Below are 20,672 nucleotides of genomic sequence, written 5' to 3'. Positions count from 1 at the left end.
CTCTCCTCATCCTTTTTAAAAATTTTTCTTTTATACGATGGATGCTGCTAAACATCCTCTTCCTTTCTTCTTTCTTCCTTTTCTCCCTCCCTCCCCATCTTTCTCTTCCTTCCTTTTCTTATTCTTTCTTCCTTCCTTCCCTCTTTCCCTCCCTCACTCATTTTTTCATTTTTTCTTCCTACTTTCCTTCCCCCTCTATCCCTCCCTCCTTCCTCCTCTATCCCTCCCTCCTTCCTCGTTCCCTTTCCCTTTCTCTCTTCCTGCTTTCTCCCTCCATTCTTCCTTCCTTTCTTCCTCCCTCCCTTCTCTCTCCCTTCCTTCCTTTGCTCTTTGTTTTCTTCCTCCATCCTCCCTCCCTTTTCTTTTCCTCCTTTCCTTCTTCCTCTCTTCTTCTCTCCTTCTTTCTCCCTCTTTCCCTTTCTTCCTATCCTACCTTCATTCTTCCTTCCTCCCCCATCTTTCTCTCCCCATTCCTTCATTCCTTTTATCCTTTCTTTTCTCAATTCTTTTTCTTTCTTTTTATTTTCTTTCTCTCTTCCTATTTCCTCTCCCACCTCTTTCTCTCTTCCTTCCTTTCCTCCTTCCTTTTTTATTTCCTTTCCTGCCTCTTTCTCTCTTTCTTCCTTCCCTTCTTTCTTTTTCTTCCTTTCTTTCTTTCTCTGTTTTCTTATTATATTAATCTTAGCGTCCTTAACATAAATATTTCTGGCTAAATACAAGTCAAATACAGTGAAATAAGAAAGAGAGGAATAGATGGCCAAATGGGCAAATAGACAGATAGATAATATGAAATGACTGTTGTTACTTCATCTTTGACTTTGAAGGAATCTTATGTAATATTCTCTAGTTTATCCTCAAAATCCCTGGTCAATGTGATTGATAGGTAGCCTACTTGTTGGTGCCTGCCCACTTGCTGTTCATAGCCTTGGAAATTAGCCTAGTCCAAGGTAAGCAAATTGTGGCCTGCAGTCCAAAATTAACCTGTTGCCTGCTTTTGCCAATAAAATCCTTTTGGAACACATTCACACCCACTCATTCACACACTCTGTGGCTGCTCTGAGCTACAGTGACAGGGTTGACAGTCTGAAACAGAAACCATACGACTTGCTAAGAAGAAAATACTTCATTGGACTTTTACAGAAAAAGCTCACCGACTTCTGATCTCGCCCATTGTTAGAGAAAACTTTTAGTCTTGCTGAATTTGTTCTTGGTGAGGAGATGGAATCAGTCTTTTTTCAGTTTTCTGTCATTAGTCTTAATTATGAGTGCCATGTAAAATGAAACTATCCAATTTCCCACTTCAGATGCATGAAGACCTAGCTAGTGACCGCACATCGGACTTTTGCTGCATGTAATGCCTACAGTTCTTTTGGTCTTTCCTCATTCAGCTGGGTTGCTAGACTTTTCAATGCCCTGTTCTCTTTTCATTTTCCTGTAAATTCCCAGGGAAATTCCTTTTCCCCAACGTTCACAGAATATTTGTTTACCACTACATCTCTATGGCCTTAAACACTATCTGATCCAAGTGCAGTAAATATTACTGATTAAATGAATACAAGATTTGTGTTGAAAATGCTAATATTTTAATGCACATTCCTTTATTATTTTATCATGCATCAAATTGTTTATCTATCACCATACTATATACTATATGCATTTTACCCTGACTTCTGCAACAGTATCATATCATAGTCTTTATATCATAATTATTTATCCACATGAAATTCAGTGTCTTAACATGTAAAAGAAAAATAATATACTCACTTGAGATATACACACAAGTTGAAGCTAAAAGACAGCTAATTTCCCTTAAATCCACTCAAAACGTTTGATGGGAAGGGCACTATTACATGTAAAAGCTATTAGTACAATTCCCAGCATATGTAAGTATAGCTATAAGCATAATATGATGTGTAGAAATGTAATTTGACTTTTTCTATTGTAGGTAAATGTCTCTTTAAAAATATGGTATCTAAAATTAAACCCTAACACCTAAAATACGAGCTGGCCAGATTTGCATCCTTTGATACGTTCGTACACTTCATATTTTGAATGGAACCTGAGATTGCATTCACATTTGCATTCACATTTTCTCTCTCTGTCTCACGACCTTTCTCACATTCTCTCTTTCTCCTATTTAAACAGCCATGCTATTCTGATAATCCCTTTTCCATGTAGCCATGTTATTCAGTTAGTTATTCTTTGTCACACAAACAGCAGTTAAATGTGGCTGTTGCTAAATCCATACTATACTTTTTAATTTATGTCTTTTACATTTCATTTTCTTATTCTATTAAGTTTTCTTGAAGCTATATTTTTTATACAATGCTTATCAATCTTTCCTATCTTTGTGTCACTCAAAAAGGTGCTAAACTTGTCATCTGTCATTCAAGTGCTGGCAAAATGTTCAAAAAGGGCCAAAGCCAATTCCTGAGAATTCCACTTGAGGTCTCAATTGAAATCTATTAACGAACACAGATTCTATAAGCTAATAACATAACATAATGAAACAGCAAGTTAAATGCTAATGCTCCAAGGTATTTGTGTCAAGTTCCTTTATTTATTTCTGTTACTTATAGATCATCTGTTCAATAATGTGTCCTAAATTTTTGGCATTATTTAATGCCTAAATACAGCACTAAATTTGGCATTTTGACACATGACATTTCATCCTTGAAAAAAAATCCTATGATAGATTACTGGAGAAGTGTGACCCCAATAAATTAGTAATTGTTCCATGGTCACCAGGCCAGAGAGGATGAGAGGAAGAGATGTGACTAATCAAAGTCTTTGCCTTTCATCACTAGACTGCCCTGTCATCCAATTTGCCTGAGTCTAAGCATTCATTTAAAGCACCTAAAACAGGGCTGTAAACTTTTTCTGTATGGGTTATGTAGTAAATATTTCTACTTAGCAGACCATAGAGAGTATTGCAATTAGTCATACCATGGAAGTAGCCATGGAAAATTTGTTGACAAATGTCTGGGGCTTAGGTGGAATAAAACTTTATTTACAAAAACAGGCAAAATAACTGGATTTGGCCCTTGGGCTATAGTTTTCTGACTTTTGATCTAGATGGCATGTTCCTATTTCTTTTCTCATCAGGTCAAAAGAAGTTTTGAGAAATTCTTTAGCCATAAAATATAAGAAAATATTAAACTTATTTGTTTTCAAAAAGGAGATAAATCAATCTTTATTTTAGCTATAAACCAACATTGGTGCTCTCAGTTTATCTCTGTATCTTATGGTCAAATTTCAGGGAAAGAACGTGAAGTACCTCAAGGTTGAGTAGGATTTCCAGGAAGCAGAGCCGTCCACAGTGTGTCTGTGTTCACCTGTTCCCAGTCAGCCACACTACATTACAAGTTATCTGCACTGATTAAATGGATTAACAGATTTTGTTCTCTGGTTTAACTAGCCCTTACAAAGAAGAGAAATGGCTTAAGATATTTCTGAATAGAAGTTACAGATTAAAAATAACACTAATAGTGAAAACATAAGCAAAGAACAAGGAAGTGACCAAACTGGCCCTTCTTCATATACACAAGATCTTTGTCAACCACATTAAGCAGTAAAGAAATAATCTAAATCACATTGAAAAACAAATGCAGATTTTTTAATGTAAGTGTATATTTTCTTTGAAATAGTGATGATAGAAGATGTAGATAATTTGTAAATGCATATTAAATAAATATACATGTATTGAGGCTTTTTCTCCCCTCTAATGTAAAGAGGAGTAATCAAAGCCAGATGCAGACTATCTCTTCTTCTGTTTTCTGCTCATTATATATATAAACACTAAGAATATATATATATATATATATTTATATATATAGTAAGAATATATATATATATTATATATATATATATACTTAGAATCAAAATCTCATCCTTCTTCAGTGCTTAATATTATACTTTGTATTAATAGGTGGTAACCAGCCTCCAGGATGGTCCCAAAGGTCCCCCTCCTGGTATTCACACTCCCATTTAAACCCTGCCTGCGATGTACCAGGGTTGGACCGAGAGACTGATAGAATATGGCAGAAGTGATGGTATGTTACTTCTGAGGCTAACTCACGAAAGATATTGTGGCCTCCACTTGGGTCTGTCTACCTTTCTTTCTTTGTCTCTGTCCTCCTTGATTGCTTGTTCTGGGGGTAGTTAGCTGCCATGTCATGAGGACACTTCTGCAGCTTTAAGGAGAGTCTCATGCAGTAAGGAACCAAGGCCTCCTGTTAGCAGCCATGTGAGTAACACTCCTTGGACATAGACCTTCCAGCCCGGCCTAACCTGGCTGACACACTGAATGTAAACTCACATGAGACCCTAAACCAGAGCCGCCCAGCTAAGCCGCTCCCAAATTCCTGACCCACCCAAGCTGTGAAAAAATAAGTGATTATTATTTTAAACCACTAGGCTTTAGAATAATTTGTTATACGTTATAGATAACTAATATAATATCATAACTGATAAACTTCAAAATAAACTACCAACTATTGCCTATCTCCTCAATATTTTACCAAATATATGCCTCTTATCCAACATGATAATCCAGTCCTTTATTTAACTATATACTGAAAATGTCTTTTATCCCATGCTTCACCAAATTACATTTGTAAATTATCCCATAAAATTCCTTCTTACATTTCAAAGCTTTTTTTTTTTAACTGTTTCATCACTTCATCACTTCCAAGAAGCTATGTTTGTGGTTTTTCTTTCTCTCTCTTCTACAGATGTACTCACCATACTTCTAATTTTTTTCATTTTGCTCAATGGATTGAAATGTAAGCATCCTAGGGGAAATCAAAGTTCACTTCTCAGACTGCCTAATGCTGAGCATCAGCATTCAGTGACAGAATTTTATAACTAAAGAGGGTGTTAGTTTAGAACTCCTAATATTTGAGGTTCAGAGAGAGTAAGCAACTTCCCCCAGCCCACGCAGTGACCGGCCTGCCTTAGAGTCCAGGAATTCTATTTCTTCCCCTAGTCATATCACTACATTTCCACAGAAAAACAACACAGGATGTTGCTGCAATCGTTACTAGGCTGTGGAGCCAGAGGGAGAAGGGCTGTATCTGAGTCCATGTTCTTCACAGAATCCTTTAAGTCTCATCACAACTCAGTTCATGTTTATTATTTTTATCATGCCAAATATTCCATTTTTATGCAATAAGAACCAGGTTTTAGAAAAAGAAAATAAAGAAAACCAAGACCAGAGGAAGTTACAGTCATGATTTATTTTGAGACCCATGTTTTAAACAATGTTTCTCTTTCCAGATTTCTGGACAATTTTGTTAACGAGAACACTCCACCTGCCGGGTTTTCCCTTGATCCTGGCTATGATTATGACTAATGATTCCCAGCTGCTCCCTTTGTGGTGCATTTGCTCTTTATGTGCCTTTAGGGCCTAAGAGATAGAACACTGAAGGTATGGACATGTATATATGAATGTATTTCAAATATAAATACCAAAATAGATATTTATATGCATACAAGTCAGATTTCCATAGAAAGCTATGTATCTCTGTTGGTGGGACAAAACACTCACCTACTGAGGAGAGCGGATATCCATATGGAATACTGTTTTATTCATTTCTCCTGGTTTATAGTCATTCTTTGATCAGGTTCCATCCAAATTTTTTTCTCAGAGAATTCTATCAGGATGGAGGACTTTTTTGCAAAAATCTCGGTTGAGTTTAGGGGCAAAGTGGAATGGATCAGTCTAAAGGTACCATTTAAAAATTAGGGACAGATATTCTAATACTACCTATACAATGCATTATGAACAGCAGGCATGTAAAAGGAGATACGTGTTGAAGAATAAAGAGAACTAATGCATCCATGATAATCTGTGAACCCACAGCAAGAGAGGAATTTTGTCCTCACTACTCTGCATTAACAATTTTCAAACAATTTTTCTTCCATGATAAAAATGTCATTTTCACATGGCAGATAACATATATAGGTATAACCAGAATTTTTTGAAAATTTTTGTGATTACACAACATACTTTAAGATTCATAACCATCAATAAAATCCACTCCCAAGGAGTACAGGATTGATTAAACAGATGACAGTGTTTGTGCTGCATTCCCATCATGTCCATTTCCACTCTCCTTCACAAGAATATACATTGAAATGAAAATGGATCTTGATATTATTTTAGGAAAACTTTAAGTTTGTTCTAATTTGAATAAAAAGCATCATTTATACTCTTTCATGCTTAAACATTTGTAGTTGAAAATTACACATCTTCACAGCTGTTGATGACATGAGTGTAGATTTATACCTTTGGTGAGAACAATATATTTACGTGACCTATTGACTTTTAAAGAAAAGGAGGTGAAGGTGAATTAATACATTGAAATATATCAGTCTTGGGATTTTAAAATGGGTAATAATTTAAGTATCTGAGTCATTACTTGCCTGAAGAACTGGTTGAGACTAGCACCATATAGTGAATAAGGAATAAGTTTTAGATTCAGAGAGAATTTGGTTCAAATAGTAAATATGTGCTCTGCCATACAGTAGTTAACTGAAGTTGAACAAGTTACTTAAATTCTCTAAGCTTCAGTATAAGTGGAGATATTACTTTGTTAGAAACATTACATTAAATAAATAGAGCCCACTGCAGTTTTTCATGCATGGTAGTCGTCTAATATATATACTATTTATCTTCCTGCAAATCATTCTTCTCCCATATGTTTGGCTATTATCTATTTCTGCTGTAGGAGATAAGAATATGACACCCCAAAATATAACTGTAAGAGACCAAAATATACCATCCTAAATATGGCTCTTTTGCATAAGGATTATTTTGAGATGATTATTTTGAGAAACAGCAGACACAGGAAAAGCTCTTAAAACAGTATAAATTACCCTTTTGTAAGGGAAACTTACATTTATAATAAAAATCTCCATTTACAAGAGTATCTGCCATTCTGTGCAAGGAAAAAGATGATGAAATCACAAAAGACTCTTATCAATGGAGAAGCCACCAAAACCTTCATACTAAACCTTACTCTTATTTACCCTGATTTTCCCATTTACCTATCCATAACCTGCCTCCTCACACCCTCTCATTGTTGTAGTTGAAGATGCTATGTAAGTTCAAGTTGGGTATCTCCCATGGATGTATGTGACATGCGTGTTAATCAACTTCTGTTTGTTTTTCTCTTGTTAGTCTGTCTTTTGTTACAGGGGCCCCAACAGAGAACTTAGAAAGGTTGAGAGAACTGGAGCTCATAAAACAAACAATATCCAAAAACATGGTGCTTTGGTATGCTGAGTACTTTGAACTAAAGGACACTGGAAGGGCTTTGGAATCAGCCTCAGAACCAAGGCCACTCTGATCTTCTCCTGCCCTCTGCCTCTCACCCATCAGCCTTCCCTAAAGCAAGCCATAAAAACCAGAATTCCTCTTCTCCAAGGTAGGTCATAGAAACTGGAACGCCTCTTCCCCAAAGCCCATCATATAAACCAGAATTATTCCTCTAACCTTCCCCACCTTTCTGGCTAGGAGTTGGCCATAAAGAAATTCTCTAACCTACCTTTGTCCTATAGCCTAAGATTATAAGACTCTTTTCCAGATGGGTTGTATCCTGTACCTGGAAGGAAGGAATGCCACGCTGAGAGGCCAAGAAAAATCTGAACAGATAGGCCTTGCTGAGTTTCCCCACTTCAGTCTGTTAGTTAGATCATTCCCTCTTTGTCCAATCATATTTCTACATAGCTCTCCACTCTTCATTGAGTCTAACCATAAAAATGAAGTTTTCCCTTGGGTCTTTGGGTCTTCATTCTGAAGGTTCCTATGTCACATGAAACTCTGATTAAGTAAGGTATGCCTTTCTCCTGTTACTCTGACTTTTATCATAGAAGTATCAGCTGTAACTCTTATGGCTGATGGAAGGTATCACAGCCTTTACACCCCTACAAAAGAAAACGATTTTGTTTTTTCCTTCTCTACATTGCTCAGTGCCAATCGTAACCTTTGTGTGTGTGTGTGTGTGTGTGCTTTCCCAAATATCACAGGAGTCGGAAGATTTAGAACTGCTTTACTGAGACTCTCTTGCAGCTAGAATTCTGGATGAAATTTGGTTCTGCCAATGAGATGTACTGGCAAGAAATTTGGAAGGTGGGACAATGATAAAGCATTCTTTCCCCTACAATAGAAATGCTGGGCATCCTATTTCAGGAATGTGAACTGTTGCCCTCCGCTGTACTCCACTGCCTGTGACCAGCTTTGGGACTGCAGGACAGCTGTAATTTGGCAGTAGTTTCATGAAGCTTCCTGATCTCTGGGTGGTAGCAAAAGCTTCAAGAACTCTGCACCACAGCAGTATGAGCAAAAATAAAAATACAAATAAACCCTGAAACCCTGACTTTTGCTTTTCCATCTTTTCCAATAATTTTGTTAGCATTCAATGGAGTTCAAGACGTACTACCCCAAAATATGGTACCTTGTTTTTGGAGAAAATAGCAGATTCAGAAAGGATACCCTCACTTTCCCCTCATTCTTCTCCCCTGAACAGGCCATAAAACCTAAACATTTTCTGACCTTCCCCTGAAGCAGGTCATAAGACCCTCATTCAAGAGGTGCTCTCCCAGTACCCAGAAGAAAGAAGCCTCTTTATTTCCAAAGACACATGGACACAGAGACGGATCTGAACAAATAGGCCTCGCTAAGTTCTCCCAAGTTTATGACCATTAGATTATACTTTTTTATCCAATCCTACTTCTCCACAACTACATCCACTTTGCCACTTCATCAAAACTTGCGTAAGAAATACACAAGCTTATCAGTTTCTTTGGATGCTCACTTCCTTATGAAAGCCCTCGTGTCCCATAACACTTATTAAATAAATGTATATGCTTTTCTCTTGTTAATCTATCTTTGTCAGTTTTCCTTGTAGATGTAGCCAACACCCCTAAGAGGTTCAAGGAAAACCTTTTCCTCCCCTACATGCTTAATTCCTATATTAAATCACTCTGTACTTGAAACAGCTAGGGGATTTTCCATATTGAACCTTGAGTAATCTACCATGATGGGTTCCAGGCATGTTCTAGACACTGGGAATTAAAGTAGAAAAAGATTTTCTTTCTGATCTCAACAATGTCAAATCCTAGGGAATAGGCAACTGCCATCATGAGAAAAATCAGCATTTTTTCACTGTACACAAGGAAAGCTATCTCTGGAGAATATTATATTTCACACTAAGTTAATAGCTTTTGTACAAATTCATTACTTTTCCATTTTCTCAGAAGTAATTGAGTCTATCCCCTATCTCCTTTTGAGTAGTAGTAGGCATTGATTATACTTGTAGACAGAAACTAACAATTAGAATTTTCTACCACTTAACATTCTTATGACTTCCATCCTCTACTGCAATCGAATTGTTAAAGCTAGAGCACACTTTGAACTTGGATCAACCTGATTGGGGCCATAAGTATAATGGTTATCATTGTATTGAGAGCATTCACTATAACATTTCCTGGGTTTTTAATGACTTCCAATCAAGTTAAAAAAACCAAATCTAATGATTAAACATTAGTATAATATGAACAACTGTAACTATTCATAAACTAAATAAGCACTTTAGGTCTCTTTCTTTCCTTTTCTTATTTTTCTCCCCTCGTCCTCCCCATCTCCTTCACCCCTGCCCCTTTCACTTCTTTTCTTTTTATACATTGAAAAGACAGGGATTTTAAAATCTATATCCCTTAAAGCTCTGACATTATGTTCCACTATTTAAGAAAAAAAACCTGCTCTTGTTCTGCAGAGATTTTGTCCAAAATAATCTTTATAGTTCTGCAAATGAATAATTCTCCCTCATTTACTATATATGTATACTTTATTACTCATTATATGTTTATTCTGTTCCTGTCCTCACTATGAATTTGCTTTGTGTTATCCCTACGAGCATCCATTTATAAAGTAATTCATTTGTCTTAGATTTCTTTAAGAGTGAACAAAATTGATAACCTGAGCCTAGATGGCTTAGATAAGGTATAATGAATACATTTAATCTGAATCTAGAGTAAAAATTACTTGGAGTGCTAGGTTGAGAATTTGTTTCAGACAGTCTGAGGTCAAGGAAGAAAGGTAACATTCTCATTTAACGATGACTGCTAAAACTATGGATTGTAGTATAAGAAAGTAGTCGCATACATGCCATATATTTGGCATCCTTAGTCTAAAATTCATGTATTCAGTCATTCCCCCTTAGAAGGCTTGCCTTTGTACCACAAATGGTGATGGGATGCAGGTGTGCAGTTTTAGCAAGCTCCCAGGTGCTACTGATACTGCTGATCTGGAAGGTAGGGAACACTTTAATGAAAAAAAATAGAAAGTTTACCTTTACAACTTTTCTCTACAGAGGTAAGATAAACCATCAGACTGGTTCTAGAAGTCAATAAAGGACAAAATCGTACTCAAAGTTTAGCTGGCCAAGAGATAGGTATTGTCTGGGAAGCAGCAGAGCCAAGAGAGCCAAATTTAAAGAAGGATTAAATGCTTTGGAATTAATGTTTCTTTATATTACCATAAGAAAAATTAAGTTAGGTCTAAATGTACCTGCTTGTTGTATCTATCTACATTTTAAAGAATGAAGAAAGCAAATTTTAAAATTTTGCTTCCATCAATTATTTTCATTTTGTGCTTCTATGGAATTTGATAAAGGTCTTTTAGGAATATCAACTTATCTCGCTTATGTGAGATGAACCAAGGAAAAGCAGTCTCTGCACCCGAACGTCTATCAGGGCATTGTGTGCAATCATGGCCACTAAAAAAAAATTGTCAGAACCCTGCAAGGGCAAGAACTCAGAGGGACAGAGTCCAAAAGAGCAACCACTTAAGTAGGTGTCACTCCTTAATTATCATTTGGGAAGTATGACAATTTATTTTCTACCCACTTTTGGAAAAGTAGTACTGTGTTAAGCCTTGTTTATTTTGCATGTTAAATCACTGAGAACTGATATTTATAAATTTCCAAAATTGGAAAGCAAAAGGAATATGCTTAGGAATTGTCAATCATTTACTTTTAACTTTTGAACAATATAGTATTTTTTTTTCAGGAAAATTTTTGCCATAATTACAAGTGCAATAGATCAAGTTTTGATCAGAAATGCAACTGTTTAAGGTTCACATATGCTAGTGGCTTTCACGTATGTGTTATATAGTCGTGGCAAAATAATGGCAAATGAAGAGAAAACCTGCTAACTACCAGTTAATTTCCTCAGACTGTAGATCAGTATTGGAATATATATATGTTGTGTGTGTGTGTGTGTGTATACATATATTTTACATATTGTATTTCGTCTGCAATGAACTATAGATATCTTTCACTAAATATTTTGCTATAATTGTTTGGTATTTATCTCCTTGGCCTCAATTGCTTACAAGCATATTAATGAAGCTTAAGAAACCCACCCCTATGGGCCACCAAGGCTGTTCTAAATAAAACAAGGCAACCCCACCAATGGTACCCTCCTGATCTAAAAGAATTTGTGTATTTTGTGAGAGAAACACATTTATAGTAGTTTAGGTTCAGTGTCAATCAATAAGAAGTTTCAACTGAAATAATGTCTAATGTTACCCTGATTTCAGCAAGAAAGTGAAATGAAGTCATGTTACTTTCCTTATAGCCTCGTTATGAACTACATGTATAAAGGAGGGCTAGGGTGCAACTTGGCTTCATAAATATTATTTAGCCTATTCACAAGACTTCAAATGCTTTGTTTCTTGTACCCTAGTATTTTTAAATCATTTTTACGTCTACAGTAAAAGGTGAGTATTAGCCCCAAAAAATCTTGGCAGGTGAGCGCCTATTCTTTCCTTTTCTACCTTCCTTCTTTTCTTCCTTTCTTTATTTTTTTTTTCCCTCTTTTTTCCACCTTTTTTTTTTAAATTTTTTTTTGAATTCTTATAAATGAAATCCCCCAAGACTATGGTGGAAAATGAAATGGAAAGTACACATAAGTATACAGAAGGCAACAATCTCTTATAATGCTAGTCTCATGAGAGATCCACTGTTCACATTTCAGCTGTTTTTTTTATTTCTGTGTTTGTATGCTAAATATTTTCTTTAAACTTCACAGGAAGTTTTTTTAAAGTAGAAATACAAAGTAAGGTTTTTAGAATTATTGTCTTTACCTAAAAGGATATTGTATATCACATATAGTTTATAATCCAAGTTTTCATTTTAATAGTCTACATCACTTGTTTCTTGTGTGGGGTTTACTATATGTTACACAAATTAATTTCTTTTCAAAAATTTAGATTTAAATCTAGATAAAATTAATCTAGATTTAATTTTTTGAAATTGCAAATCAAATGCATTAGCACCCTCTAGTGGTATAACAAATTTTAAGCACAAATGAGTGTTATCTACATTTGGGTCATTTTTCTTTCATTCATTCTCTTTTTAATAATGCATACAATAATTTAAAATCACCTATTTGTAACATGTAATTTCAAATATATTCTGGCAATTTCCAAGTGCAAATTGGTAACATAAAGCAATTAAAAATGGTAAAATATGCTTATTTAAAAAGAACTTTCATACTTTCATTACATATTTTAAATATTAGCACCTATATGATATATCCCTCTTTCTCACCTAATGATGATGACAGCATATGCTTAAATCACTTAAATTAAATTTTAAGAAGCACACAGAACCCGAATATGTGTATGAATCAGCTGGGGTTTTGATAAAATGCTAGTTCTGATTCAACATATTTGAGTGGGGATTGAGAGTCTGTTTCTTATTTTTTAATCAATTAGCTATAATTGCGCCTTGGAGAAACCTCCATGCCACTGCACAAAGCTAAGAGAGTCTGTATTTCTAGTAAACGCCCTGAAGCTACTGATACTGCTGATCGAAAGAGCACACTTTGAGGAGTACTAGGTAGGTAGAGAGGTATTTGAATGTATTGTTTAAAGCATTTCCAAATATTTACAAATATTTTACATAATCAGCTAAGTAATAAGTACAAAAATATAAACCTATGGGAAATAATTGTACTTTAAGAAAAGAAATATGTTAGTAAATTAATTGATTTGTGTGCATTTTAATATGCTATTTTATATTAATGAATTCACAGAAAATTCCCATTTAATGTTTCTTTTATTGCCTTTTGATTTACAAATGTGAAAATAAAAAGTTATTGTTATATATTTTAAATTTAAATGTTTCTTACCTGACAGATTTTCACAGAAATCTTTGCTTGTGTTAAAAATCAATTTGAAGAATGGATTTTGACCACAGAACTCTCTATCAGCATCAAATTCCAAGGAACAATGCATTTAGCATAGTGCTTGGCGCACAATAAAAACTGTAAATTTTGCCATTAATATATCATTCCATCAAATGCAAATTCAAAGAAAACCTCTACCTATAATAAATTTATTAATTATTTTACAGACAGCAATATGGAAAGAATTGTAGCTGAGGAAAAGTACCTAAGAGGTGGTGCTTCCTTCTGTGAAGGGGGCACTCTGCCTATTATCTGTGACATTAACCACACTCTTGGTTTCAACAGCTCTCCATTCCTAATTTTGCACTATAGCTGAAGGAAAAATCTGCTTGAATGTTAGCTGAATACATTTATTGTTTGTGTTTTATTCCTTACCACAGAGTATTTTAAGTCCCAAATCCTCAAGGAAAAGTTGCTATATTTTAAAAAATATATCTGCACAATAACAATGTTAGTCTAATAATAATTTCTAGATAAGCAGATAGATATACAGTGATGATGATGTGTGTTTGTGTGTCTCTGTGTGTGTGTGTGTGTGTGTGTGTGTGTGTGTGTGTGTAAAAAGAACATTTAATTGGTGATAAGTAAATGACCTAGCATCTTGAATACTGGGATAGGAATAAAAGAAAGACTATTGTACAGATCCTAGGAAACTTTGGGATTGGCAGCCATTTCTGATGTCCAAATAACACAATTGTGTTAAAAATAATAATAAGTAGCAAAGAAAAAAAAAAAAAACCACGTACTAGCATTATGTCAGCTTATCATACCAAAAAGTAAGCATATGTCATTCAACTTGTCCAAATTAGGAAATTGATCAAAGTTTAAACAGGTAAATGATTTACTTTGTCACTATGAGCCAATGATAATACTTTATTAAATCTCAACAAAAATGATATGCTACTGAAGACCAGGAACCACAGCTCTTTAATGCAGGTGAACCCCTTAGATCACACAGGATACTGGCCCCATTCACTCTCAACACAGAACTCCGTTAAAAGCAGGGTCCATAGTAAGGGCTGAGGATGTCAGCCTCCAAACAGATTTAGGATGAGTTATCAGACAGATGAGCTCATACAGTGTATGAGCTGTAGATTCTATACACCTCTATTCTGACAAAACATGTTTATTTTTACTTCAATTATTTTAGAAGACGAAAAACAAGTAACCATCTCTAATGCCAAACAGCCTCTTATCCAATGTACCACTGCAATCTGTAGCACATATGGGTTTGAAAACATAAGTGGGCAGTAATATAACACAAATATGTCAGGGAGTGACAGTATGAAGGATTAGAAAACTAGGTGGCTTATATTGCTTATAGTTGCAATATAAACTGAAGAATAACAGCCTGACAAAAAGAATGATTAGGAAATAGCTGGTATAAATTACTTCAAGCTTTAGATATTTATTTTTATACTGACTTAGGTATACAACCATTTTATTGGCGTTTTAATATAATTCACCAAGAATATGAAAGCCTCACATTAGCTAAGTACAAGGCATATGTATAAGCAAAAAATTATAAACGTATGAAACCCTTGTCCCTTTCTCCTCATGACATTTCCAACTTTTCATGGTTTGTATTTCTTCCTCTGCAGACATAGGATAATTAATATAGGATGTCATTTTTGAGTTTAGATTTTACAAAGACTTATTATTTTACTTTAAAATAGTTTCTAGCCATGGTATTAATATTTATTAAAATTTCTATACATATGAAAGAAAGTAACTTATTTCCATACATATGAAAGTAAGGAATGGGGGTGTCTATTTTATATATTTATAAATGAATGATTTTATAGACACTGGACACTCTGTATTTGCTATTTTTTTTAAGAAGACATGTTTACTGAGAAAGCCCTAGCAAGCACAGAAAATCTTACAATGTGGACTACTTTGGATTATTTTCTACTTTTGAAGAAATTACACTGCTGGCATTGCTGCCACCAACATGGAGACTTTGTACCGTGTCCCGTTCTTAGTGCTGGAATGTCCCAACCTGAAGCTGAAGAAGCCCCCCTGGCTGCACATGCCGTCGGCCATGACTGTGTATGCTCTGGTGGTGGTGTCTTACTTCCTCATCACCAGAGGAATAATTTATGATGTTATTGTTGAACCGCCAAGAGTTGGCTCTATGACTGATGAACATGGGCATCAGAGGCCAGTAGCTTTCTTGGCCTACAGAGTAAATGGACAATATATTATGGAAGGACTTGCATCCAGCTTCCTGTTTACAATGGGAGGTTTAGGTTTCATAATCCTGGACCGATCCAATGCACCAAATATCCCAAAACTCAATAGATTTCTTCTTCTATTCATTGGATTCGTCTGCGTTCTATTGAGTTTTTTCATGGCTAGAGTATCCATGAGAATGAAACTGCCGGGCTATCTGATGGGTTAGAGTGCCTTTGAGAAGAAATCAGTGGATACTGGATTTGCTCCTGTCAAGGAAGTTTAAAGGCTGTACCAATCCTCTAATGTGAAATGTGGAAAAGAATGAAGAGCAGCAGTAAAAGAAATATCTAGTGAAAAAGCAGGAAGTATATTGAAACTTGGACTAGAATTTCTTTCTTGGTTTAAAGAGACAAGTTGATCACAGTATTTTTTTTTCCTGCTGACCTACTGCTATACCAATGATGTTGAGTGGCATTTTATTCTTAGTTTTTTATTTCTTAGAGAAAGTATACTCCATATCTACAACTATAATACCAAATAAAGTGATTATTTTTTACAACCCCCTTAACATTTTTTGGAAATGACATTCAGATTTTCACAAATTAACATAAAATCAAGAAGCAAGATTCCATAAGCTAAGAACTCTGGACAGCTGATCAGATTTACCTATGGTGCTTTGCCTTTAGCTAGAGTGTGTGATGGTAGATTATTTCAGATATGTATGTAAGACTGTTTCCTGAACAATAAGATGTATGAAAGGAGCAGAAATAAATACTTTTTCTAATGAAAAAAAAAAAAAAAAGAAATTACACTGCTATAAGATTTTTGACAAATAAAGCTATAAAATTCAGTAGAATTTGAAATGAGATTTTCCCATAGGTAGAATAGTAACCTCTTATGCATGTGTTATGATTTTCTATGAAATGGAAGACAAATGTGTGCATTAAGTTGCTACTACATGTTAAAACAAAAACAGTAACTAGTGTTCTATTATGGGTAAGATAATACCTAACTAATTCTATAAAATCTATAAGAAGTATTGTCTATTCTACAGTTCCAAAAACTTTAAAGCACAATGAAGTACAGCAGAGATGACCTTACACACTAATTTTTTTTAAATGGGAAAATATACTGGTTTCAAGACCCTAATCTTATTCTAATTTTTGGAGCAAAGTGAAATGAGGTAGAATAGATAATATGTCAGGTAGGTGAATAATTTCTGATTGAACATTGATGCTCAGATAATATCACAAAGTCATGAGATAGACAATAAGCTAAGGTCAAATCTCTTGTAGTATCATAATACTCACAAAAGTTCATATTTTTTGCCATTTTTCTCAGTATTTGAATGAAGATACATATTTCACCTATCAAATATTAATACTTACTCATTTATACAGATGTTGAAATAGCAGCTAATATTATTGAAGAATTGAGTCAAAATCAAAAAGATCTGATAGACTAAGCTAACAATTCATAACACATATTAAGCAGAACAACAGTTTTATGGTGTGTTGCTAGTATTACTTGAAAAATAAGTTGGTAGTCAAATAAGTTGGGAAATGGGTCAAGTTTAAATTGGTTTCTTAACTGTAGCACTTCGCAAAACTTTTGATCATCTAATGATCATTGAAAATCTGCAAGACAAGAACATAGTATAAATACTTTCATAAATTTATTTCACCATAGATATTTTTTAAGGAACATCACATAGGACTAATATTTCATGAGACGCACCTTTGATAGTCTAATACAAATGTCAAATGACTAAACTTGAACAAAGAAAAAGCTAAATGCAACACTAAACAACATCCAAGATACGAACTCCATAATCCTGCTGTATTGAACAATTCCAGAGCAATTCACATTGTTGTATTCTATGTGGAAACATGTGCTTAGATATTATAACAATGTGGTTATGCAATACCAGCCCTAAGTATCCAAAAGCTAGAAGTAGATGCATTATCTTGGCCAGGGCATCACAGTTGTTTCCTGGACACCACTTTTAACTAGAGCAGGCCTGTATCAGTCATTTATTATCATAACAAACAACTATAAAATCTTATTTGTACAACAAATAAACCTTTCTTTCTCATGCGTCTGTAGGTCCATTGGGACAACTTTGCTGATCTCAACTGGGCATAGCTGGGAGTCTGGCTCTAAGCTGCAGACTGGATCTTGGTTGGCTCTGTATATTTCTCATTCCTCCTTGGACCAGCAGTTTAGCTGGTGCACATTCTGCTTATAGGAATGACAGATGCACAAGACAAGTAGAAACATGGTGACTTCCAAAGGCCTCGTCTCAGAACTGGCACCCTGTCATTTCCACCCATATTTCATCAAGGCACAACCTAAATTCAAGTGTTGGGAGAGCAGTATATTCTTTGTTCGGTAGGAGGCACTATACAATTACACAGCTAAGGGTATGAATATAGCCGACGGTAAAGATCCAAAATCGATATTCAATAGACTACAATGTTTAACTAGAATCGGTCATGAAGAGCGGCCAGGGATGGACGGAGCCTGAAAAACTAGAGCATTATGGAGCAGCTGAAGAAAGCGAGGATGTTCAGCAGAAGGAAAGAAGATGGGAAAGCCATGATAACCCTACTCAAGTATTTGAAAAGCTGAGTATTAGCTCAGAATTATTGAAGGATGACTCAGGACACTGAAACAATAGAAAGGCAAATTCCAGCTCTAACATAAAAATAAGCCACGCATTGTCATTATCCATAATGATTTGAAATATAAAAAATCTGTCGGATTCAAAGCAATTATCATCATACCCCAATACTGCTAAACTTAGCACTTTCAGGAACTTAGCACTTTTGGGCATAAAGCCCAAGCATACTGTTTATGGGACGCTAAAGCACAGTAATCAAATCTGGGCAAATAGGCGTAAAATACATTTAAGAGTCCCCCAGGTATAGCTTCAAGTAGTGCAACACTTCTGAAACCTTAAAAGAAACAAAAATACCATACACACTGATTAAAATGATATGGAATTTTATTTCTGGATCATCAGTATCAAGATTATAAATATATGAGTATGCATATATATATATATATATATATTCTGAGAATTATACAGGTATTGATCGACTTACGACCTATGCAACTTACGACCATTCGACTTTACGACCACAATCGCTAGCCATGACTGCTCCGTGTCTGGCAGCGCAAACGTTGCCCAGCTGGGCGTACGACAGTGCAGACCAGCTTCCAGCAGCACTACCATCTCCGCGTGCACCATTTCAACTGTATATATGGCCTACTCAACTTATGACCAAATCGTGTTATGACCAGTCTGCCGGTCCCAATCGTGGTCATAAGTCGAGCACTAGCTGTATTATAAATTATATTTAAAAATATATATTCTAGAAATAATAATTACAATAAAACTGCAACACAGTTCCAAAAATACTTATGTATTTATGGGGTGGGAATGTCAGATGAAGAGTGTAACATACATAGCTAGTACATAGTGTTAATGATGTCTTCAAATAGAAAACATTAAAGTGACAAATGATCTCATTTAAGAAGACCAATTATTGAAAAGTATAGTTTAACAATTTTTTTGTCTGAAATACTGTGTGTGTGTGTGTGTGTGTGTGTGTGTGTGTCTATAAAATCAGGTACCACATCCACATACCAAAGTTTTGGACAGCAATAGACCATATGTAGACAGTGGTCCCATAAGAGTATAATAATATATTTTTACTGTAGCTTTTCTTTGTTTAGGTATGTTTAGATACACAAATATACTTGCCATTATATTACAGTTGCCTATGGTATTCAGCACAGTAATATGCTATGCAAGTTGTAGCCTAGGGAAATAAGCTTCACCATGTAGCCTACACACATAGTAGTAGGCTGCAACACATAGGTTGGCGTAAGCACACTTTATGATGTTTGCCTAATGATCAAATCACCTAATGACACATTTCTCAGAACGCATCCCATTGTTAAGCAACACATGACTATATATACTATTTTACGTGTGTCATTATTAGTCTTTAAACATCCACATTTGCTTTTCATAGCAGATAGAGGGCTCAGTCACTATGTTCGTATACTGAAATAAATGAGAGCAAATGTAACTGAACTCCTTTTTATCTTTGGCATTAATATATAAAAAGAAGGCCGTTTGCAATTTCTCTATGCTTCCTCCTACCTTTCTGTAAGTGCCACTTGCTTATAAGCCATAATATATAAGCTTGTACACCAAAATAAGTTTTCCTCCTCTTTTTCATACTTTTTCACAGGCACCCACCTACACTGAACTCACCTACCAACAACGCAATGAGCACAGCATGTTTAAGAACAACTTTAAAAGTATCTTACAGACCGTAGGCTCTCAATACCTGTTTTTAGATCAAAGGACTAATAGACAGTTCCTGCTAGACTTGACCTTCTATCCTCTCTGAAGCTGTCTTGCTCCAAGTTGTCTTCAACTGTGGAGCAAGAAGACTGAAATGGAATCTGCCTTGACTACAAAGTTCTCAACGGGTAATTTCTTTCTGGGGATTTACTCATGAGCAAATTAAGCAGAGTTAAAAAAAAAAAAAACTCCTTATTATTCAGGAAGAAGATAGGCCAGCAAGTGAATTTGACACGGTGACTAAATGGCCTAGGAGTAGCCAAAGGTAGAGGGCATTCCCTTTCCATGGAGGGAAAGGCTCACTGGCATGGCTTTCTTGAGATTGCTGAGGTCAGGTGTATGCATGTGCTAGATGTTTTATTCCCAAGAATAGACAAGTTCCTTCCTCCAGGGTTCTGCTCTCCACCATAGAGGAATAGTTCCATTTCCCAGTGATTTCTCTGAACAGTCAAATCTTCTCCCATCAGCCTTATGATAAGAGAGGAACAAAAGTTCCGATTCCATTTTCTTTAATAGAGGAAACTCCTCTTTCTCCAGTACCGGACACTTAACATGCACCATCTCATTTATACTTTAGACCATTTGTGTTAAGTGTGACACTATGCTTTCCAATTTAATGAGAAGACTCCAGGAATTAAGTTGGTGCTTCTCATACCTTAATGTACACACTTGTGACAATGGGATCTTGTTAAAATTTAGATTTTAATTCAGCAGCTCTGGGGTTAGCACTGAGATTCTGCATTGCTTCCAAGTTCCCAGATGATGGCTGTGCTGCTGGTTCTGGAACACCTTTTGACGAGCAGGAGGTTAGTGACTTATTTCACAGGGCTTACACTTATCAGGGGAAATATCGGAA

At 35.4% G+C, this 20,672-nt stretch overlaps 1 protein-coding gene and 1 pseudogene across 3 annotated transcripts in view; one reads left to right on the top strand and one right to left on the bottom strand.

Annotated features, from left to right (window-relative positions):
- CUNH8orf34 (chromosome unknown C8orf34 homolog) overlaps nucleotides 1-20,672 on the bottom strand; it is a 442,661-nt gene that overhangs the window by 209,172 nt on the left and 212,817 nt on the right. The gene's annotated exons all lie outside the window — the stretch shown is intronic.
- Nucleotides 15,194-16,220, top strand: LOC116563600 (annotated as a pseudogene). The gene has a single exon (XR_004274478.1). The product of XR_004274478.1 is annotated as an oligosaccharyltransferase complex subunit OSTC pseudogene (transcript).

The sequence above is a fragment of the Sapajus apella genome, unplaced genomic scaffold (assembly GCF_009761245.1).
Source record: "Sapajus apella isolate SASKATOON/1434 unplaced genomic scaffold, GSC_monkey_1.0 scaffold35, whole genome shotgun sequence".
In the NCBI taxonomy this organism is placed as follows: domain Eukaryota; kingdom Metazoa; phylum Chordata; class Mammalia; order Primates; family Cebidae; genus Sapajus; species Sapajus apella.
This window is presented reverse-complemented; position numbering and strand designations above follow the sequence as displayed.